Source organism: Lichenostomus cassidix, chromosome 1 (assembly GCF_008360975.1).
Source record: "Lichenostomus cassidix isolate B80296 chromosome 1, HeHo_3.0, whole genome shotgun sequence".
In the NCBI taxonomy this organism is placed as follows: Eukaryota; Metazoa; Chordata; class Aves; order Passeriformes; family Meliphagidae; genus Lichenostomus; species Lichenostomus cassidix.
The window spans coordinates 114583255-114607241 of NC_139479.1; the positions used below are offsets into that span (position 1 = coordinate 114583255).

Genomic DNA, 23987 nt, shown 5'->3' on the forward strand with positions numbered 1-23987 from the left:
ATATGTGGTCTCTGAACATCTCTGCTCTAGTTAGCAGAACATCTGTAGTAGAAAAACAGAGCTCAAATAAATCTGCATTCTCTTGTACCTCTCCAAACTTTACCACTTTTTGTCATTATTTCTTTAAATATTTTTCCAAGGATGTGTATATTCAGCTTCTCCCTGTCCTCCCAGCCCTTTCTTTGCACATAGGCTCAATATATATCCTGTATTTTGAAATAGCTAGATCTGAAGTTCTGGGGCAATTGTAATAAAAGAAATGCCTCGATTTTTTTTCTTCAGTCAAGTTCTCAGTTGCTGCAAATTGGGATGGTTCCATGTGGGCAAATTGTTAGAGGCACAGCTTTATGAATTTACACATCTATAAATGATATTCCAGTACTGGAGGTGGAATATCTTTTTCCATGTCATCTGAGGCATAAACCAGAAAATGTACTTCCCTAGACTTCAAAGTCGAAACTGTAAGAGTGATTAAAGAGAAATTTAAAACAAACTTTCACTTGCCAGATCTCACCTGGCATTAATACACACACTCCACCGCTTAGGAGATCAAGTTCTGGTTGCCGTGTGCACAGATTTTCCATCTCCATCCTGGTTGCCGTGAAGCTGGGGGAGGACAGGCTTTGCAGGTCCTGTGAGGAAGGAGGGAATAGTCTCAGGTGGCACCACTGGCTGGCCCAGAGCTCCACCTGCTTTGGCTTCACCCCAAAGATAAATCCCTGCCATGAATGGGAAACGTGGAGAACCTAGAGCTTGCTCTCCCAACGTTAATCCCCAAGCAGGACCATTTTGGGAGCTCTGGCTGTGTGAGAGGGCATGCAGGTGTTCACAGGGTGCTTCCAGAGTAGGATCATGGACCTGCTTTTGGGGGATTCTCCTGCTATCTCCTGCCTGTGCGTTGGTTTGCACCAGGGAGGGGTCATGGAGCACCTGAGCAGGATTCCTTTGGGATGAAAGCAAACCAGAAATATGTTCTCATGGGCACACAGGGCACAGGAATAGAGCTAGACAAATAAATCCACCTAAAGATGGATGCCACGTCCTGAGCCAACTGCTCCATGTCCAGATCTCCCCCCATCCAGCTGTGCTCCTTCCTGGAGCAGCCAGTCCTGCTACTTTTGAGGAACATCAGGACACAAACAGGCTGCAGCATCAGCTGAGCCCTGCACAACATTCCTTCTCAAAGGTTTCAGACACTGTGCAGGCTGAGATGTTGCAAACGTAAGACAGGGATGCATCTTTTGGGATGTATTTTCCTGTCTTTAGCAGTGGAAAGCATCCATTTAATGATTAGCACAGACACGTTAATGACCAGCAGATACATTTTCATGTTTAACACGTATCTTGCAGTGCACTCACTTCCCTCAGAAGGGCTGGGAGGTCCATGTGACATTGAAATGCAATTTTAGTCTCATTTTAAGGGCTTGAACGGGTCTCCAATGATGCATTAGGCTCAGGCTGGCCTTGGGCGTAAGGGTGCGATTCACCCCGAAAGAAGAGCCCAAACACAAGGCTCATCACAGCTGCAATATTCATTGCTGGAAGGCACCCAGCAGGTCTTATCCAAGCCACTACAGACAGGCAGTTTGAGTTTTTCCAGTTCCTAATGATTACACAGTATCCTGGAGTCAGTTGGACAACTTCCACCGAGAGTGAAACTCTTTGTATTTAATATCCCCCGAAAATAAAAGTGGTATAAGAGAAGGGCCTCAGTCTTTTTCTTCTTTTATTGCTGCTGTTGAAAAGGTTTAGCCCACAGGGATTGGAGCACTGGGCAAAAATACAAAATATGCAGTACATCCTGTTACACCAAAGCAGGCAGATCCTCTCCTGTAACAACCAGACCGGTACAATGGGAGACTTTGTCTGGTTTTCCTGACCATACAGCCTGCATGGGCTGTCATTAGGGTTTCCATTTCAGGAAGTTAAATGGTGGAAATTGATAAATATCACGACTCCTTTTTCACCATTGTTCCGGGAGGGGGTGTGTTTGAAAGGGATGGGGGAGCTCTATTACATGATATGGCAATGGACCACAGGAAATTATTTCCCTCTTTACTGGGCACCCAGAATATCATCAAATATGAGTCTTGCAAATCTTCAGCAGCCACAATACAAAGAAATTTGTAAAGAAATAAATAACTTAATGTTTAGCAGATAAAACATATGGGCAGAGTACAGAACAGCTTGATCTTGAGTTGATGTGAACAACTGGTCCTTTCAAAATCCATCTATCCTGCCCTTGAGCAGGAGAAAAACCAGACCAGGTCCACCAGACAAAAACATTCTGGCACTATACATCATGCTACAAAATCCTCTGGGCCTGGAATGGATTTGCAAAGTGGTATCAAAACACCCAGCCCACCTTTCTGGGTGTTGGAACAGGGCAAGAAACTTCCCAACCAACCCAAACTTTGGCTCTCCCCTGTAGTCTGAGTTGCAGAGATTTCGTCATAACCTCAAGGCTGTTTCCCAAATCACCTACTCTCTCTCAGAACCCTTCTGCTTCCCTGCTCTCTTGCCTGCAATATTTTCAGATTTTTGTTCTCCCAAGAGAACATTTTGCAATGTTCATGTCATGGTCTAGATCATAACCACACCAGGCAACCCTATTTCCTTCCTGATGTTTACTGGGCTTTATGTGCTCCAATATGAACTGACAAATGTGTGTACTCGAGCCCTTGCCAGTGAACAGCACGACTTTCCACGCTTCATAAAAACTCACCCATCCCCACTGCAGCAAAACCATTCTCCTCTGCACAGAGCACGAGTTCACCACTTCCAAACATGGAAACCATATGGTGACATGTTTTAAGAGAAAACATAACCAAACAATGTCCCACCCATGACCTTTCCCAACAGAAACCTCCCCTTTCCATCCTGGAACTCCATCCAGTACAGGCACCTGGTGTCCCACAAGGTGCCAGATTGCTGTTGTGTGAGGAAGATGAGTGTAAGCACTGTGTTGGTGCCATGTGTTCACACCCAAAACACTCAGCCTGACCCACTTGATTCATTAAAATTTGGTATTTTCAGGGAAGAAATGAGAGCCTTTGGAAAGGTGTTCCAGTGCTTATTAACCTTAACTGGTAAAAAGTGGCATCCAACACCTAATCTGAATCCATTCAGCTGCAATGCCCAGACATCACACTTTATTAAACATTTTCCTGCCAGTCAGAAGAGTCTGTTACTTCTTTCTCCTAGTTAGTTAAATTATAGATAATAGCATGTCACAGACACTTTCCTCGTGAGGCTAAACACAGTAAGGATTTTGTGCATATGCAAAGAACAATTTTTCAGTATTTCAGTCCATATCTTGGCTTCCTTCAGCTAATGAAAAATATATTTAAGCTGTGGATATTGCAGCTGGACAAAGCTGTGCTGCAACTTGACTTCCATAACCCTTTTGGGCAGAGACCACACCAGGAACTCCTTACCAGGATGGTCAGAGGGATGGAGCAGCTCTATTGTGAGGAAAGGCTGGGAGAATTGGGATTGTTCAGCCTGGAAAAGAGGAGCTTTGGGGTGATCAAACTGTGGCCTTCCAGGACCTGAAGGAGCTGACAAGAAAGATGGAGAGAGACTGTTTATGAAGGTCTGGAGTGACAGGACAAGGGGGAATGGCTTCCCAGTGCCAGAGGGCAGGGATAGATGGGTAATAGGAAGAAATTGTTCCCTGTAAGGGTGGGCAGGCCCTGGCACAGGGTGCCCAGAGAAGCTGTGGCTGCCCCTGGATCCCTGGAAGTGTCCAAGGCCAGGTTAGACAGGGCTTGGAGCAACCTGGGATAGAGGAAAATATTCATGTCCACAGCAGTGGAGTTGGAACGAGAAGATCTTTAAGGTCCCTTCCAACCAAGGTCATTCCATGATTCTCTGTCTATTTCTAGGCCACTGATAAAATTATTAAAGTGTGTTGTGCTAAGAGTTGTGTATTTTGGTACGGAGCAGGAAAGCTGTGCTGGATAATAAGTGTCTCTTTACCATCACATCTTGAGGTCTCTCAATTTGCAATCCAGTCAACATTTGCTGTGTATTTTCTATCCCTCAGCAAATCCACATGAACAACACTGAGCAACCACAGTGTAATGAGGATGAATAATAGTTTTTGGTTGTACAGTCACTTCCTCCTGATCCCCTGTGTGCTTCACGTTTGCCTGCCAGCCCAGGGCTGCTGTGTAGACCATGGCTGCCGAGGTCCCTCAGAGTGGAGTCAGCCTTCCTGAGTGCCTCTGACAAAGACATGACCTCACTCCAGCCCTGTTTTGTCTGCTGGTACACATTTCTACTTATAGGGCTTAGGTAGCACCTCTGTCCTGTACTTCACAGAGACATAAAAACCCCCTGTCCTTTCCTGTTTCCATCTTCTGAAGAGCTCCTTTTGGTAAATTCTAATTGCAGGGGTTTTTTGTCTTACTTAGAACAGTCTGTCTGCAGTTTTGTGCAGATGAGGTCAGACCAATTTTGTAGTGAAGAGCAGTATAGCAATCTCATTTAACAGGAAAAGCAAAACCCCCACACAAAGAAAGCAAAACAAGGAAATCACTCACTTTTTCCCATGGGCAGGTGCTCTGCATCCCCATCACTCCAAATGCTCCCCCTTCCTCCTTCTTCCCCCCACTTTCTATCCTGAGCATGATGCCACTTGGTCTGGGATGTCCTTTGGTCAGATGGGGTCACCTGTCCTGGCTCTGTCCCCTCCCACCCTCCTCCCCAGGAGCAGAAAAAGCAGGAAAGGCCTTGGCTGTGTGTGAGCTCTGCTCAGCAATAACAAAAACATCTCTGTGTTATCAACCCGGTGCTCAGCACAACCCCAAAACACAGCTCCACACCAGCCATGGGGAAGAATAATAACTCTACCCCAGCTCAAATCAGCACAGAGGAGAAAACAAGGAGAAAACATTTGTTGGGTGAGGAAAATGTGCAAGTCCTTGACAAAAATCCTCACTGCACATCACTGTGCACAAGCTGTACTTGTCCTTGGAAGCAAACACTGAGTGAGGTGCAATATTTTATTGGTTTGGTTTTGGGTTTTTGGTTGGTTTTTTTTTTTTAAATCTGTGTGATCATTTTCAGTGATATGGAGTAGTCCCCATTCTAAGGAGTTGTCAAGGAATGCTGCAAGAATGCGGCATTGATGCACATATGGAAATGAATGACTGCATGAAATGCAAGGCCCATCAGACTGTCTGCTGTCTGCACAGTAACCCCTGGGGACCTCCCTCCTCCCTCATTTGCCTAACCCTGTGTTAACAAGCACCTGGAATGGCTCAGCTGGGATGTTCCTGCCGTTCCTGCTCTGCAAGCCCAGAGGACTCGCTCACATACTTCTCCTGACACAGTGACTCGCATGGGGCAGGGGCAGGATTCCAACACAAAGCCAGCAGATGCTGTGGGTCCCTGAAAGCCACATGAAGTTGGAGCTCCGATGGTTTTCATTATGTTGTGGTGTGAGTGCCCTGCGTTCACATGGCCTGATGAATTTTAGCAAGCTCTGCCTTTACGCTTTCAGGCTCTTTCTGCAGATTTGAGGGCACTCTGTGTGCGTGTGGGTGGGGGATTTTATTTTATTTTTTAATGTTGGAATGCAAAGCATTCTTTTTCTCCAGCCTCTTTACTTGCACTTTGCTGTGCTACTAGGGAAACACTGGAAGAGTTATTGGTCAATGCATCTTATAGTAAATGTTAGTAATGTTTCCCAGTCGTAAATGTTGTGGGAAAGACATAAATTCCCTTCAAGTTCTGAATCATATTCTTTTCTTTTTCCTTCAAACCATCCCTCAGATCTGAGGAATTCCAAAAAGAAGGGTTTTCGTGCTGAACCTGGGACTCTCTGTGTCATTAATAGGACTATCAAAGTGCTGTTTGCACAAGGTGTGATTCAGAGAACTCAGCCACCCACACGGTAACTGCAACCACAAGAGGCAACACTTCAGAGCATCCTATCTGCGAATCCATCTAGAGGACATTTCAGACAGACCTGAGGCTCCTCTGCTCCTGCTTGGAGCTGCCTGGGCACGAGCCAGCTCTAATTGAGAAGTCCTGCAGACATGTTAGCTCAGTTCTGTGTTTGAGCTGATATCAAAGCCCTTGCAACGAGATGATGCCTTGTAGGTAAAGCTCAGTCCTCAGGTGATCTGGGGTTTTGTTGCCTCCGTGGATGTCAGAGGAATTTCGCCTCAGAATAAAAGCACTCAGGGGAGGAGATGTTTTTCTGCTTTCTGTTCTGCCATAACCATTGCTCTGGCCCAGCAGGTTTTTCTCCAGAGCCAGTGCTGAGCCTGCAGCTGGTTCCAGGACCTTTGGACCCCGTTGAACACGAAGCAGCTTTTTAACAACCTCCACCAGCTTTCTCTGCCTTGCTTTGCACCCACTCAGGCCTGGCCAAAATCCAGCCCTTGGCCTGTAAGACTCCTTTCCTAGTGCACGTAGTTTGCAGATAAAAAAACAACTTGAATCAGAAGAAAACCAGTCAGAAACCCCCTGCCTGCAGTCACGTGTCACACCCAAAGCAATAGCAAGGGTTTTTGGCTCTGGGTCTCAGCAGACAACAAGTTTGCACCTGACTCATTTGGAAGCAAAATCTTTTCAGGAAAAAGGCATCTGGCCCAAAATATAGTATGGATTCCTTTGTTTAGTTTAGCTGAATCCCATGGTTTTGCATTTTCATCCCTCAATCCTCCCTAGCAGAGAAACAAATCTCCGGTAATTTGAACACATGTATGCTCTGCTCTGGTAACTTGTTCCATATTCTCAGCACCATTTGCATTAAACAGTTCTGCCACGTTTCCCCCGTGCTCCAAAGTGCAGAGAAACAGATGGGCAAACAAAGCCAAGAACGGCCCTGCCTCCCTGCACCTGAGTTTGGGGTTGAAATCTATGCAAACTTGAGGACTAATTAGGTCATTTTAAAATAAGGGAAATTCCTGCAAAACTTTTTTTTCCTACTTCTTCAAACAAAATGAAACGTGAAACCACTCCAGATTACAGCATGTAAATTGATGTGGAGATAAGATAGGCTTTGTTTTGTTTGAGGCTCAAAAAGATACTTTAGGTAAAGCTCCTTGTTGTTGGCAGCCTACTTTCTTGGCAGAAATATGATTTAAAATCATCATTTACCAGCTTTTTTCACAACACTTTGATGGGAGTAGGAGGAAGGTGGTAGTGGGAAGTCTTTCCATGGGAGGTTTGCTGAAAAGTTGTGGAAATGTTGTTTCATTTAAAGCCCAGTGCAGGAGAACTTCTCTGCTTGTTTTTTTTCTGAGAAAGCAGACCAGTGGTTGACCATGTCTTTCACATCATGTTGATACTGTCTGTGCCTTTGAAAAAACACTCAAAAATGAAATCAGAAAGAATGAAACCTCTCTTCTGTTAGAGAATGTTTTCCCAAAGGCTGCTAGGCAGTGTTTTAATCTGAGAAAACTGGTATTTTACTGACTCAGGCAGCAGTGCTTAATGATTTTTAACAGTATTTAGTGTCTGTGAATGTTCAACCTCTATTTGCTTTGCTTTCTGTTTTGTCTTCAACTCCCTTCACTAAAGGAGATAGGAAAGACCCCCTGAAAATCTGGGAAATAGTTTTGCAAAGTATTTGCTAAAAGGCTGTGAGATCTTTGTGATGTTGAGTGCATTTTTTTATGCTCTGCTTTTTCCAGCTCTTCTGCCTCCAGGAGCAAGAATGGGGTGGCACCTGCTGATTGTTGGAAAGCAGGAGACCAACTGCTGAACAATAACTTCACAAAAAAAGTTGCCTTCAGCTTAATGTCTACCCTTGTGGGTTTTTTAATCTTTTTTTGCTTCTCCGTTGGGGTTTTTTGTTTTCTGTTTTTGTTGTTGTTGTTGCTTTTGTTTTGTTTATTTGGTTCGTTGGTGTTTGGTTTGGTTTGGTTTGGTTTGGTTTTTTTTAAGGGCCAGAACGACTTTTTTTCTTTTTAGCATGACAACAATAAAAGTTCCTCAGTTAAAAATAAGTACACTGAAAGTACACTGGTACCTGAAAAGGCTGATTGCTGCTTCCATAAATTTAGAAGACTGAAACTCTGGATGAGAGGTTTTCTGGAAACCAGACAAGTCTCCAAGCTGAAGCCACACAGTAAAGTCATCTTGAAATGCCTACAGCCTCTCATAGCAGTTTTTCTGTTCTTTTGGTCTAATTTTTGGGCTTATGCCAGATGAGCTGGATATGGTAGATCCTTATCCAAATGCCATAAGCATCCAAACTTGCAGGGAGCTGGAGATGGAGCACCTACAAATGACCTACAATTTGGGGAAATGGCAGCAAAACTGTCCCTGCAGGTTCTCACACTTGCATTCCGGAGAAGTGCCTGAGGCTGTCCTGGAAACCCTAAATGCCATTGAAAGTCACTGACAAATGGCTGTGGAGTTTTGTAAAACCCCTAGATAATTTAGGAATATGTTTAATAATCCCCTGAAATAGCATGCTTTGGAAAATCCCAGCAAGGTGGATTTATCATTACAAATGAGAGACAACTGTGGACAACCTTTGAAAAGGACACCTTTTTTTGTTGTCCTGGAAGATCTCAGCTATCACATTTTATCTTCTCCAGCATCTCTTCCTCAATTTGTTCTCAAATCTTGGAACAAAAGAACACTTTGGGGCACAAGCCATTGAAGAACTGTTTTCTTACATATGAAATGACATGTCTGAAAGCATCTTGAACCCATTAATATTACTGCTATGATACTGAAAAGGTTCTCTTTCATTTTATATTAGGACATTTGATATTAGGACAGTGCTGACAGATCTGCAGCCTCACCTAAGAACAGTGCTTGAAGAAGTAATATTTCTCTAACCATTAATTCTACATGACACAAAGCTATTTTTATCATTCTGTTTGCCCAAACAAAAGCAAACTTGCCTAATTTTTCCTTTACTGCTGTTAGTTGCACAAATATTTACTGACTCACCTAAGCCAGGGTTTCCACTCAGAGAGTTTTTACCCAGCTGAATAAGGTAATTTAGATGGTCATTTACAATTAAAAAGAATTCTCTCATGCATCAAAACGTAAGTTTTACTCTTGGTGGAAGGGAGGGTAATTTGCTACCATCAGTCTTGAGCTAGGCTTTATTTTATGATGCAGTAAATCTGGCTAGCCATCACCTCAAACCAATTAAAATGGCATTGGTGTATGGTCAGCCTGTCCACAACCTCATTCTGCTGCTTATGCTCAGAGGAAAAGGATGAGTAAAGCGTCTCCAAAGGGTGTTTTATCGAGGCTGACACTGCAAAATGAGCACTGTGAGGGTTTTGTTAGCTTTGCTGGAGATGTGCACTTGTATCCTGGCTCCCAAATAATGGAAAAATGCAGTCTCCTCAGTCAAGGGATGCACGGGGTGCAGCAGTCTTTGTTGGACCATAAGCAGCCAGGGAAGTGGAGGCACAGGATGAAGGAGGGAGGGAGGCACTGACTCTGCAGGCTGCCTGAGAGGCCATAAGGGACCTCTTTCTGGAAGGATTCCTTTCTCCTCTTCCCTCATTTTAGTTTTTCTTTAAAGAAATAGGATTAAGAGGTGTAATGCCATTAGTCCCAGCTTTGTCAGAAGGAAGCAAGCACTAAATCTTGCTTCCTTCTAGGCTCTGCTTTCTATTTTGGTGATGTGAAGAACGGGACCTGAATGCACATGGCCTATTATTTATTCTGATCTTCTTTCCTATTTTTCCTCTACATTTTCCATTTAAATGTAGCCCTGATTGTATGTTTCTAAGGCCTTGATTAATGGGAGCAGCCCACATCCTTAGGAAATCCAGGAATGCCTCTGTGACATTTTCCAAGCCTACCCCAGATAGGATATTCCCCAAACTGCATGGAGTCATCCAGCTGCCCTCAGTGGTTTTGAGCTCAGACCCAAGGTGTGTGGTGGAATGTGCAGGAGAGATCTGGATTGAATCCCTCTTCAGTGTCTGTTTTATAGAGGAAGGAACTGGTTAGTGGGGCTTCCCAGCCCAGGTCTCAGTGCTCACCCATATCATCAGCCAAAAATGGGAGAGTTATGAAGAGCCTCTGACTGCTGTTTTCAAAAGAAATGCCTTTCTCAGGCCTCTGCACTGGAAGCATCTGTTCTTATTTATGCACTTTTTCATATACAAGAGGATATCATAATATCATAGATTTTCATTCCGGAGACCTTATTTCTGAGTTTAAAAATAATAATAATAGTAATAAAAACCAAACCAAACAAAAACAAAAACAACACCCCCCCCCCAACCAACCAAAACAACCAACCAACCAAACAAAAAAAGAACCAACCCAAACCAACCAAACCTACAAAAAATGGCCAACATTTGAAAGGAAAATAAAAATCTTCCACCTTGTAAATGTCTCCAAAGAAGGTGAGATTGGGCAAGATGTTTTCACCCAGGCTGGCCCTGCTTCAGCAAAGCACTCAAGTGCATCCACAAGGCTGTTCACTCCAGCGGGAAGCCTGGATTTTGACTGGATTTTGTGGAACAGCAGCCAAACAAACTCGAAGTGCATCCTCCCCCTCGAAGGTGCAGGGAGGAACCTGATTAAAGCTGTTGTAAGAGACCACTGGAGAAAGCCAAGTGCTCTGTACAACAACAACTTTTATTGATCTCATAAAACTCAGGAGCACTTCTCAAGACAGCCACCTATTTTTGCCTGCCCTTTACTGAAAATGAACCCTGCTATTCACATATCCAAAGCCATAGAGCACTCTTGCAACAAGCCCCAGCATTTCAAGTACTCCATGAGAGAAACACCAGTGCTGTTCCCACTTGTGCAGCTACAGAAAACTCTTCTCTGCTTTGGATATGTCTTAGGTTGCCAGAGGTAACTCTGGTGCTGTTGGTGACAAGGTTGGAAAGCCTCTGTGAGTGGTTAGGTGACAGTGCTCCCTGAATCAGCAGGATAAGCTCTCCTCTCTCCATCACCATGGATCACTCTTACATAGCTCCCTAAGAGTGAGTGGGAAATAAATAACTGAACAACTGAAGTGGCCAAGGAGGCCAGTGGGATCCTGGGCTGCAGGAGGAAGAGTGTGGCCAGCAGGCTGAGGGAGATGATCCTCTCCTCTACTCTGGTGGTGCCCAGAGACAGGACAAGGGGCAGCAGACACAAACTGAAACACAGAAAGTTTCAGCTTAATATGAGGATAATCTTCTTCACTGTGAGGGTGACAGAGCACTTGGAACAGGCTGCCCAGAGAGATTTCCAATTTGCACTATGGAGACAAGCATGGCTTTGGTAGGAAATGACATGGGGTGGTGGGGAGGAAAAGGATGAAGAACAGGAGCCCCATTCTGGAATGCCACCCACTTAATCCATTATTATTGCCTGTATACTTCTACTTATTCATGACCAGCTCAGCTCTGTTTCATTTCTCCTGTCCTGGTCATCTTGTTCCTTGAACTGACAGATTACAGCTGAAATCAGACCCTAGAGGAAATGAATTGGGTTTAGTCATGTGTAGAGGGGTAACTCAAGCAGGATATCTGTTTATTAAAGCACTGTCTGGCAATTCTCATAGGGTGTCTATAACTTGTAAACCTTTAATACAAAAGGAGATTCCAAATGCAATCAAGGATGCAATGGGGTTTGCAGGTTCATGCAGTTATCCCTCTCCAATCCCATAATCCATCCTTCCATGGTGACTGGCAGGGTTCTGCCCTGATTCTACAACCCTATTCACATGGAAATACACATATTCACATTAATAACTATTTAAAATCAGTGTATTTCATTACTTGGTATACACATTTCAGAGTCAGACCTTCTGAGAAAAATATAGTATTGTTTGCAGAAAAAAGAGGAAAGTATTACTTACGCCCAAATGACCTAATAGGAGTTTGTGTATTTATTTCTCTCATATGGGGAAAACATATTTTATATAATTTTCCTAAACTGAGGGGAAAAACCCTAAAAAAATTTTTCACTTTATAATATAGAGGAATAAAACTGAGCCTTGGAGAGGCATGAAGTTGTTATCTGGTCCAGGTTTCTGTTGAGAACTGTCTTGCAAGGAGAAACAATGAAAGAAAAGCTTTGTCTGGTGTTACTTAATTGCATTAACATAAAATATCCTTTTACTGGTTGATGATTAGTTCTCAAATTTTTAGGAGAACAGGACAACTCTGTCACTAGAGGGTTGATAAGGGATGTCATCAGCAGGTGATTTCTTTGAATAACTTTTTTTTTTTAAATGTTTTTCCATTTCTGCACCAAGGATAATTTCTGTTGACTGATTATCCCAGTACAGAAAACTTAGAGTGGATAGGCAATTGTATTTGCATTTATGTTTGATTGTTTCTCCTTATTCTGTTAGAAAAGTTAGACTCCCTCATTCAATGTTACCAGCTCTTCAAAGCACATAATTGATGAGCCAGCACAGATTGCATTTGGGATGAAATAACCATAAATCTGTAGTATCTAATAACATGGCCTTGTTGAAGAAAAAGTAATTTGGAATTAGTAACCAAAACAAATTTGTCTCTGATACCAATAAAACCCTTTTCCCTAGGAAGCGCTAATTCTGTGGCAATCAGCTTCTCTTCTGAGCCTGGAAAGAAAAGCAGAGCCTCACTTCCACTAAAGTGAACACTGAAACACAGGATTTTCACCTTCCCACCAGCGCTGATCCAGACTCTGGAACAAATTAAACCCTTGAAATTTTAACTGGGGAGGGCTTGCCGTGTCTGAGGCTGCTTGAAACAACAGATTCTTGGCACCAGACGTTTCTTGAGATGCTCTTTCCATTGTAAAAAGGATTAATAATAACCAAACACTGGTAGTTAATTTCTCCAGAGTCCTTAAAGGATGGAAACACTGTGTAGATGAGGTAGAACCCCTCACTACTCTCAGCATTCAAAACCCTGCTGGGTATTCCTAGCCTTTGAAATGTCTGGTTTTAATTACACACGTTGCCTTTCTGCCAGGGAGCAGGTGGAACAGCTTTCAGCTCGACTGGGAGCTCACAGAAACTGCTCTCAGCAAAGCCTCCTCGAGAGCACTCTCCTTCAGGACTGCCTGTGTTGAGCTGAGACCTCAGGTGTGCACAGGAGAATGTTCTCCTTCCAGCTGATTGTACAGGAAGTAACTGGGAATTCAGTGGAACCTGCATTCCCCCTCTTGCTCTGTTTTCAGCCCACAGCCATCTCTGTGGATGTGCTGTACTTGGGTAAAAAATCCCTCTCTCTTTGTATCCAGCCTGGCATGGAATCATAAATTCATAGAATATCTCAACTTGGAAGGGACCCATCACAGAGTCCAACTCCCTGCTTCTCACAGGACTGCCTAAAACCAAACCATATGACTATCAAAAAAAAAAAAAAAGGAATGCTAACTGGGAATGTCCTTCAGAAAATGTCATGCTACTTTTCTTTTTATATCCACATCTCACAAGGTATTATATAGCCAAGGTATACACACCTGTGTGCTTCACTTTGGGATTGTCCAGCCTGGAGAAGAGAAGCTTTGGGGTGACCTAACTGTGGCCTTCCAGGACCTGAAGACACCACAAGAAAGATGGAGAGAGACAATTTCTGAGGAAAGGAGTGACAGGATGAGGGGAAATGGCTTCAAAATGACAGAGGGAAGGTTTAGATTGGATATTAGGAAGAAATTCCTCCCTGTGAGGGTGGTCAGGCCCTGGCACAGGGTGCCCAGAGAAGCTGTGGCTGCCCCTGGATCCCTGGAAGTGTCCAAGGCCAGGCTGGATGGGGTTTGGAGCAGCCTGGGCTAGTGGAAGGTGTCCCTGCTCATGGTAGGGGTGGCACTGGGTGAGCTTTAAGATATCTTCCTACTGAAACCATTCTGGGATTCTGTGTTTTCATGACAGAAATTCAAACAATGAATGAATGAAAAGTCACTATTATCTCTCTCCTGTCTTTTTATCACTCTGTTTTTAAACTATTCCAATTGCAAGGATAACTTCTGGATAACTAACACAGACCTGCAGCTTTTTCTTATTCCTTCTCAACTTAAATTGAATCTGTCAGGGCAACTTTTTCCCCTTTTATGGCAACTTTCCCCCAGGTTTTCCCTGCGTTGTTTACGGACAGAATGATCACAGCTGCATATGCAGGCATGACTGAAAGCCAGGCATCCAAACTCCCTGCCTCGTTTGGAGTCTGCATGTGCCAAAGGGCTTTGGTGCACAAGCTGTTTGTTGACAGACATAAGAGGTGGAGGTTTGAAAGTTCTTGCAGATATTGTTACACTGTACCAGGAATATCTGTCAACAATCAGGAGAAATCCTACAGATCCAAGGTCTGCTCCTCGAAAATGATCCACAAAAATTTCACAGAGACTTTGGTAAAGTTTGGTTAAAGAAGACACAGCTATTTACAAACTAAAAGAATATTAAATTAAGTTCTGGTTTGAGAAACAGCCTCACATGTGTGTCTAATTGCTTTTCTGAGTAAGTGTAAATGTAGATAAAACCTCATCCCCTTTGGATTCATCTACAGCCCTTGGGGATGGGAGAGGAGGGATTGTGAAGAGAGAGCATGGCCTTGGCACAGCTACAGCTTTACAAAACTCTTAGTATTTGTCTTGAAAATGAAAAATATAGGCTACTGCCACTCACTTGCTGGATTTTGCTAAGGAAGCTATAATCACCCATCCTACTGTTTTGGTTTTTTTTTTTCCTGTTGGCTTCACTGTCAGGAGTTTCTCCAGTTCAAGGCTTTGGATTTCCAAGCAATGCAGGGACAACCCTCAAGGGCAGGGCTATACTAGTAGCAGATACTCCACAGTACAGACTCCTTTTCCATTTGAGAAGAAGCTTTCTCCAGACGAGACAAGATTTGTGGTGCTATGAGGTGGTAATTAAAAAGGATTCAGTCAGGAATTTATCGTCTGTGTAACATAAGAAAGAGAACAGCAAAATTAAGTGGAGGGAGGACTAATAAAAGCAAGAGGCAAGGAGAGCATTTTTTCAACAAGGCTGCTGAAAAATACTCTGAAGTAACAGCAGTTCTTAGCTTCAGAGTCCTGAGTACATTTGTACCCCAAACTCTGAAAAAGGCAGCTCCTGACACAGGCATTGGCATTTCTCAGATTGAGTGACCAGCTCCTCACAGCCATTGCACAGAGTTGTCACTGTCAGCTTTCATCAGCTGCAGATGCAGGCAGGAAAATCAAAGTAGGGCTTAAGAGGGGTTTAAGATGGGTCTGAGCTCCTTGCAAAGCCTGAGGAACAGCTGGCATGCAATGCAAGCATTGTTCATCCAGCATGGAACAATCTTGGCTCTTCTCCCCTTACAGGAACTCCCTCCTGAAGAGCCTGCTAATCCCTGCTGGGGCACTGAGCACCAGGAGCAGCACGAGAAACCTAAAAAACATCCCTGAGGGCTGTGAAAATACCCACGTGGGACTGGGAAACCTTGCAAACTCTAAAAAACCCACCCCAAAATGTGGACTAGAATAGTGGGAGTGATCCTAATGCTCTTAGAGGCTCCCTCTGGCTTCAGCACTGTGAAGGAATTTCGTGTGTCCCTCAGACTCCTCCCAAACCATGTTCCAAGGCCATGTTCTTTCACATGTAAACATCTCATATTTTTAAGAATTAGAGGAAATAGGTTCTTTGACGTGCACAACCCAGTTAAAAGTAACTATTTACGCTTGAAACAGCCTTTAACCAACCCCATCAATTGCTCCCCTCTCTCACCCTCTTGTACTGAAACTGTGGTGTGTTAGAGAATAAGCTAAGAAAAACTCAGGCCGCAAATAGTGATAAAATATCTGCTGCTTTCCTTTAATACTATTCTAGTCCTACCAAAGTGCAGCTTAAAATAATTTTTTTTTTCTTTTCTGTCTTGGTTTCAGTCAGAAGTGTAATGGCATTTGAGCTCTGTTTTCAAAGACGTGTAATTGCCCAGATGATAAAGCTGGACGCTGTGGCAAAAGGCATAATGGAAGGAATGTGTTTCACTTCTCACCTGTCTTTCCCAAAATGTGCTGGCAGCCAAGGGTGATATTTGAGACCCTTTCAAAAGAATGCTTCTCTTCTCTAATAAAAGGAAGCTTTATTCGGATACTCTTTTTAATTCCAAGGTCCAAAAGAGGCCGCGCTCTCAACATCCTCAGAAGCTCAGCTGGATTGAAATGGAAATATTGGAGCCAGCACACGTGTTGCTACTTCTTTTGGCTCAATAATTCAAAAAGAGAGAGGGAGAGAAAAAATTATTATTAAATCTGCTAAAGGGTTCAGTTTTTCAGGTCCTCGGTGACCTGAAACTCCCGGAAGGCAATAAAGTGGAGTGCTCAGCCCCTTTTGGGATTCTCCATGTGGTCCCTGCCAGGCACATGACTTCCTGACATCTGCTCCAGCAGCAGTACCTGCAAAGCCATGATGCTGCTTGAGGTACTGGGAGAGTGCTGGAATCCAGCCCTTTCCAGATGAACATCACAAATGTCCCAATATTTCAAGTAACTCCTGACATCTGCAGCCAGGAGAACCTCTCAGCATTGCAGCACTGGGTAGGAACAAGCAGAGAAAAACTAAATAGAAGTAACACAAGCACAGAAATAAGAAATCTTTACATTTAAATGGAAGCAGACAGGAGTGTTTATCTTGCTCAGCTTTACCCTCCAAATTTCCAGTCTCTGCCATGGGTTGCAAACGAATCTGTTGCCCTTGTCAGAGATGGTTCAAGACCAAAGAATAAGTCCTGATATTTAATCTGACTTGGAAATTACTTGCCTAAGCTTTTTTGGGAGGAAAAAATGTCACAAAAGCATCCAATGTAGTCACCAAGCTGTATGAGACAACATTTACATAGGTCAGTGAGAAATGTCTCAAGATTTACCAGTGCATCTTTTTCTTTTTGGTTTCCCACACCTCCATCCCTTCAGAAAGTTGTGAGTTTTCACAGAAAACACCCAAACCCTGTGAACATGTGCTTGCCTTCTAAAAAAACAAAACAAAACAAGAAAATCTTAAAAACCCCAAAAGCTTTCAGCTGAGAACTCATTTTTGCATGGTTTCCACGGTTCTAAATTGTTTATGTTTTCTTTATGACTGCCAGCATCACCTTTTTATTTCTTTCTTTTACCCAGAAGCCCAGCTTAGTTTCAGGCTAGTCCAGATAAAACCCCTCTGTCACACACAATGTACATTTAGGGCACTCAGAACCCCTTCCCTTACAGAACCAAAGTAATGTAAAGTAGCCAGAAATCATTACAAATTTAAAAAAAAAAAAGAGTATTAAAATGTATTTGCAGAACTGGCCGAAGAATTTTTTTCTCTGCTGGGAAGCTAAAGCTTTCAATTTAAACCCTTTAATAACAATGACATGATCACTGTTATTAAAGCCCTGTTATTTTTATTTTAGGCTTGCTACTGAGCAGTTATTACCCCATAAAGCCCTTTCATGGTCATGACTAAAGCACTTGTCAAGGGGTGCATTTTCCTGTGTTTTATCTGCGTCTCCTTTCACTGCCTTCCATTCCCCACCCCATTTTCTCGAGGCAGTTGTGTTGCACCAGGTATCTCATGACTGAGAAGGAGCCTTTGCTCTTTGTGCCTTCCAGAGGAGCCTGAGATTTGAATAATTTCTCTTCCTTTACTTCTCTACTTTAGGAAGTCTTTCCTCTAGCCAATCCTTTCCAGCTCCAAGTGTTCTTGTCTTGTTATTCCTTCTTCTCCTGTGGATTTCTCTGCAGTTACCAAGGAATTAAAAACACAATGGCACTGTAGACCTCCTTGTGATAGCAAGTGGCCAACATCAGCCACTCTCCCATTGAAACAAGATCATATTCCTTCTTCCAGAGTAATGGATCCCCAAAAGCCACATAAACCAGGGGAATAAACCACCTGGAACTACATGCACATCACTGGTTTAATTCAAACATCAATTGATGACATTTTAAAAAACCCTTTAGGAGTAACTGCAGCTCTGTGCCACTGGAAATGCTTTGGAATAGTTGGGATATCTCTGCAGGTTGGCAGCACCAGCAAAGGTCCTTTGGGAAACTTGAGTCCTTTTGGATCAGCAGAGAGAGGCCAGGTGGGATCCCCAGGGCATCTCAAATGTCCCCAAACACCTGGGGTTTGGCACCTGAAGGGCAGCACTCCCTTTCCAGAAGTGTTCCTGATTAAACTGGCACTGATGCCACTCCTGATAGAGCCCAGGAGAAAAGGAACAGGTTTTCAACTTCACAGGCTGTAAAGAACTACCCTGAAAAGTGAAAAAAATCTCACCAGATTTTTTAATACATAAAGCAACCTGACTTCTTGTTTGAAATCATTATACTTTATAAAAATCAACTCATAATCTTGTTCTAATTTTATGGGTTTGTTAATAATATATCAAGACCTTTTTACTGTGTTTTCCAGCTTTTCTACAACTATAAATGCTTGGAAACTTTGGTTTACTGTTGGTGTTCCAGGATGTGCATCATTTTAGGAGATAGAAGTTCAAAAAACTTACAATATGAAACATTCACAAAACCCCACAAGTCTTCACCACTCTGGAGCTGTGCTGATTAAACCTGACTTTGTACAGCTCAAGACTCAGAAGAACTGGATGTGTTGGAATGATTTTCAGAAAAGCTTGCCTTTGTTATGGAGTTTTGTTAAAACATTATGCTCTTTATACATTTCAGGTTTTATTGCCTATGATTAAATGCAATAATTGCAAATTATTGCAAATAAATGACTGTTGGGGTGAATGTGGGTCTAGTGAAGCATCACTTCTAATTCTGATAAATTCAAGAAGGTGCAGAACAATTTGCAGCAATCTTGGGTTGGTAGCATTGATTTTTGATTTGCATTCACCACCTCTGTAACAGAAGTATGGAGGATCCTTATGGGACTAGAAAGGCAGAAAAACATAAACTTTTAAGAGCATTTGAAAAAGCTGAAGGAATATTTTTTTTCCCCCCCAAAGGCTAAAAATTAAAAACAGGCTTTATGGAAACTGCCAAGGAGGCCCAGAAAACCCCCTCAGTTTATAACTCCTGCCTTGCTGCCAGGGCTTGTATCAAAAACCATTTTAGCAGACAGGTGGCCCTGACAAAGAAGGGGCACTGGATGGTAATCTAATCTCTGAGAGTGTTTTCTGCTGCAGGGGAGATGAGAATTATTTAAAAACCTGTGTAAGTGAGAAAATTAAGTAGGGACCAAAAAAAGTCTGTTTAAAAGTAATCATAAACCAAACCAAATAATGAGCATAAAATGCTGCATGAAGCTGCACTGGAAATAGTGCCAAGTGTTTAAAAAATAACTTGCATTGAAACTGATTTCTCAGATTTCCAACCTGCCTCACTCCAAGAAGAAATAAAGAAATCAAAGTTGCCTTGCTTTTGAGGGAAGCATTGTCAGCTTTTCTATTGCAAAAATCACTTTAAATCTGGATTGTGCTGCTGTCCATGAATGGCTCAGGATCATGGTGGGCTGGGAAAGGAGTAGCTCTTCCAACAACTGAACCACATTTCTGACCAAAATAGTTCAATTATATCTGCATGGCTTTATTCTTTAAATATTTTTCACTTGCCTTCAGCATACAGAGCCTTAGGAGTATGGCTCTAACATCTAAAAAAGTATGAAAGCAAGTTATTTAAAAACTCCCTTTCATTTTTGCCACCTTGCTGCTGCATCCCTCAGTTATTTGATGCACACTTGATGTAAAAAATTTATAAAGAGAAGACAAATATTACACAAATTGGCTCTAGCACACAGGTTCAACTCTGCTCCCACATAATTGTGAAAACATAGATTTTCTGTTGGCTGGGAGCAGCCTCAGCTCTGATGTATGGCTTTTCCCTGATTTTCCTTCAGTTCTGCTCAGAACAGGTATTTTGTTTCAATGAGGTACCAAATTCATCTGTCTCTGCAAAGCTGAAGCTTTAGGCTTTCCACATGTAACAAAACCAGTGCCTAGCTCTGACTCAGGCATGTGTTCAAAGCAGAAATCTGGGAGGATGGCAACTTGGTTAAAGTGGAAATCCTGGAAATGCCTGGCAGCATGATTTAGCTGTCTCAATTACCTTCTCTTCCTGCCAGTACCATGTTTTACAGCTGCCTGCATCCCAAATTCAGGTTCAGGTGCCCAACAGACCCTGTGGTGACTGGAGAGGCTGCTCTGGCCACCCCTCACAGCTCCCTCCTCTGCAGGAGAACCAGCTGGGTCACAGCTCCAAGGGGACTGCATCACTTTCCTGGGAAAGGTCCCACTTCCTTCCCAGCTTTTCATGAGACAATACCCAGCTTGTTGGTCAGGAACAGTGCTGGCATCTCCTGAGGAAGCAAAATCCTGTGGGACAGTGCAATTCATCCCCTAGCACCTGCAAATTATTATTGTTCATTATGAGGATATATGGTTTTGATGGTTTTTAACAAAATATTTGATGACTTTCTGGCAGGTTCATTTGAGGGAAACACATGTTATTAGTCACTAAAGGATGTGACCATAGTGGTGGAGCTGGCAGTGTGACATTATTGATTGAATTTGATGTGAGAGGACTTTTCCAGCCTTCATAACCCTGATTCCATGTGATTCTTTCTCCTCCTGCCTCTCCAGGTCTATGGCATTGGATTTGGGTGGGAATCCTGACCTGCTCCAGCACTGGAGGCCTCGTGGCTGGCACTGACCAGGGTGGACATGTCCCCTTGTCCCCTCGCAGAGCCCTGGAATGTCCTAATCCTACCCTGCTGGAAATTTCCAGGGTGCTGGAAATGGGGCAAGAGGATTTAGTGGTTTTTTTTAATATAAAATACATATTATAATTAAAATAATAAATACTCAAAATTTACATTAATCTAAATCAAATGAGAACAATAATTTTGCAGCAGCAATGTCTCAGTTGAGTTCACTGGACTTTGAAACATTGAAACCTATCTGCCCCAAGCCCCTTCTGCTATTTTTTTTAGAGTATGAACATTTTTCTTTTTTTTTTAGAGTATTTTCCTTTTTCATGACTGTCTCATGTAAACAAAAATGGGAAAACTTTGAAATTTTAGAATTTCTCTACAAAGTCTCTCATTTACAATTCTACTGTTACTCCAGAACCTAGAAACTCTTTTCTATTCAACTTTACTCTTAGAAGAAATTACTGGAGATCCTTCTCCAGATGCCAAAGCAGCAACAGAAGAAACGGATGTTTTATTAAAAAAGAGTCAATAAAAAATCCAATTAAAGATAACTTAAAAATATTTTCCCTATCTTTTTGTTTGCTCTAACATATAGCTCTTAAGAATACATCCTTTGTTTTTAAAAGAATGCTTCCTCTTTAAATAAAATCCCCTTCTAGCACGCTCAGAAAATTCAAGATCATTTACATCTTGTTTTACATCATCTTTTAATGCTGTAAGATGAGAAGAAAATAGTGTCTGCTGCACAGAGGTCTATCTGAGAGCCTCTGCATTTGTTCTCATACAACAGTCGCTGTAAAATGATCCCTCTGCTCATGGCTGGGAAGTTCTGAAAGCCCAATTTTCCTCCTCCTCCAGGCCTCCTGCACTGCACAATCACTACAAAATCCAACTTGCAGCGATGTTGCTTTGTAAAAGGGCAAGGGAAGGATCTGGATTAGGTTTGAAGTTGATTGCTTTGCATGCGTTGCTGTAGTTTGTTGGAAGGCTCTTCTCATTATCCAGTGTTTTATCACAGTTTTAACATTTATCAGAGGGTACTTGATATAAAGATTGCTCCTGTATAATGAGCAGGATGAAAGGCCTGTTTGTGTCTCATATCCAGCATCTGGAGATCTCTTGCAAACTAATTACCTTGATGAGAGCAGCTTGCAAACACAAAGCACTCCAAAAACCCAGGCTCCTGTTTCTCAGTTTGTATGAAAATGCACCCAAATTTAGCCTCAAATGAACTGTGCTTTAATTTACACCTAAATATACACCAAGGATAATTTTTCCAGCTCTCGTGCTGCTTTGTACAATCCTAGGGATCTTCCCAAGCAGATGTAATTGGAAGGCTGAGGGCTTTTTTTGTTACCTCAACATCAGCATGCTCGTGAATCATCACCATCAGAGCCCTAAAATTACACAAAACTAAGGCTCCCATTTCTTCTCATCCTGACTCCATACTGCTGTGATCTGATGGGCTCTGAGCTAAAGGAAGAGCAGTTTTAGACCAGAAATGTCATGGTGGCATTAAGCCAAGGCCCTTCTGATTCAAGGCAAAATGCACAATGAACAGCTGACATTTGTTGCTCCTTGAAGTAAGTCCAAAGCAATTTAACACAAGGCTGTGAGCGCAAATTATGATAAAGCAACATCATTGTCAACTTAAAAATCCTTGTATCAAATCAAAGCTTGTAGACTTTCAGGAACTTTGGATTTACAAAATAAACTGCAAAGGAAATAAATCCTTGAGTGTTCAAGGGCAGGTTGGATGGGGCTCTGAGCATCCTGCTCTAGTGAAATGTGTCCCTTGGCAGGAGGGTTGCAAAGTGCATCTTTAGGGTCTCTTTCAACCCAGTCTTTCTGTGATTCTATGATTCTGTAGAAAATGTCCTTTCTGAGTGATATTCCCTCTAGAGATACGGTTTTCTCTCCCAGGTGTTGCATCCCTCTCTTGTATCTTGAACTCCCTGTAGCAGAAACTGCACAACAATACAGCAGAGGACTAAAAGGAAATTATTCTGTAGCTCAAGGTGCCACTTGTGTAGTGTAGCAACAGCAGAAAAGAGGACAGGGAAAGGTCCATGAGCAAAGAAGTGGTGTTGATGTGAATTAATAGAGTCACTGTCTATACTATGTGATGCACTGACTTAACAAGTGGTATGTTCTTCAAACAGTAGCAAGTGATTTGATTAAAAGCCCAGATCCTGGCAGCATTCATCAAGCTGCTCTTTAGTCCCTTTAGAGAAGGGTGAGAACATGGCTTTTGTACAGAAGGATAAAACCATTATTCCTCATGTAGGAGAAGAGGATTAATGGCAACAGGAGAGTTCCCATGGCTGGCAAGGGGAGAATCCGTGGGAGCAGCACAGGAAGGAACAGCTGAGAGAACTTCCTGGCATTCAGCAAGAGCCTAAACAGATCAGGGAGGGAAGGGGAAGGCAGGGAAGTGCCTGAGCAGCCAGGTTTGACAGGCAGAGCAGCAGCCTGGAAGATGATTTTGGCAGAAAGGGCTTGGGCACTCATGCATTCAAGAGGAGGGAAAGCTGTGATGGGGAGAGATGAGGGAAAAGAGAGAAAAGCTCTTTAGCCAGTGGAACAAGGCCTTGGAAATAGTTTGAGAGCAGAGTTGGATGTATGGGGTGATGGAGAAAGCAGTCACAGATGATGTTTTTTTCTAATTCAGTAGGATGGAAGGGCAGTAATGTTTCTAACAGTGACAAAGAGGTGGAACACAAAGCAGGATAGAACCTTGGCCATGGTATATTCCAGATAAACTCTTCAGGAGTAACTGTCAGGAATACAATGATAGGCAACAATGAAGGGAGGCAGCTAAAAAAATTAAAATAATGGTTTATCTTTTCTCCTGTCCGTCTTTGCTTCAATTCCAAGTAGGTGAACAAGTAATCTATTTGTCCACCTTAAATCATAAAATCACAATGTTGTCCCCCATTAACCTGAGAAAGGGAGAGAAAGAATGAGTAGCTTTGTGACAAAGGTACCTTTGAACCAATAGGATTATTTAACCTGTCCAGTGGATCCTGCACTGCACATTCTCACATTTTTTGTTCAGCTAGGCAGGATTTTATTAATTTTCACATTTTCATGCTTCAGGTCTGCAAGATACACACCATGTTCCTGCATAAGAATTTCCTTCTAACCATCAACCAAGAGCACACATGGCACTTCACACAGCGCGTGTCAAAGCAAGTCAGAACTCATTACAAATTAAAGGCTGCCCAGATACTGTTTTCTTTAGGCACTCAATTAAAGGCAGGTGTCTGGCCCCTCATCAGTTCTAGGTGGTCTTTTCCTCTTGGGTTGTTTTTCTTTTCTTGGTGGTGACTCAAGCGCTTTCTTCACCTTTGAAATCTGTAAAACTCTCCACGATCAGTTCATATTCTCTCTGGTTACATGTGCAAAAGTTTCC

General features: G+C 42.7%; 1 protein-coding gene across 2 annotated transcripts in view; it reads right to left on the minus strand.

The window, feature by feature from the left end:
- ADAMTS5 (ADAM metallopeptidase with thrombospondin type 1 motif 5) overlaps positions 1–23987 on the minus strand; it is a 101983-nt gene that overhangs the window by 61643 nt on the left and 16353 nt on the right. For both annotated transcript variants that reach the window (XM_085078163.1, XM_085078157.1), the window contains exon 2: positions 515–632. The gene's annotated coding sequence lies outside the window, so the exon portion shown is untranslated. The remainder of the gene's footprint in view (positions 1–514; positions 633–23987) is intronic.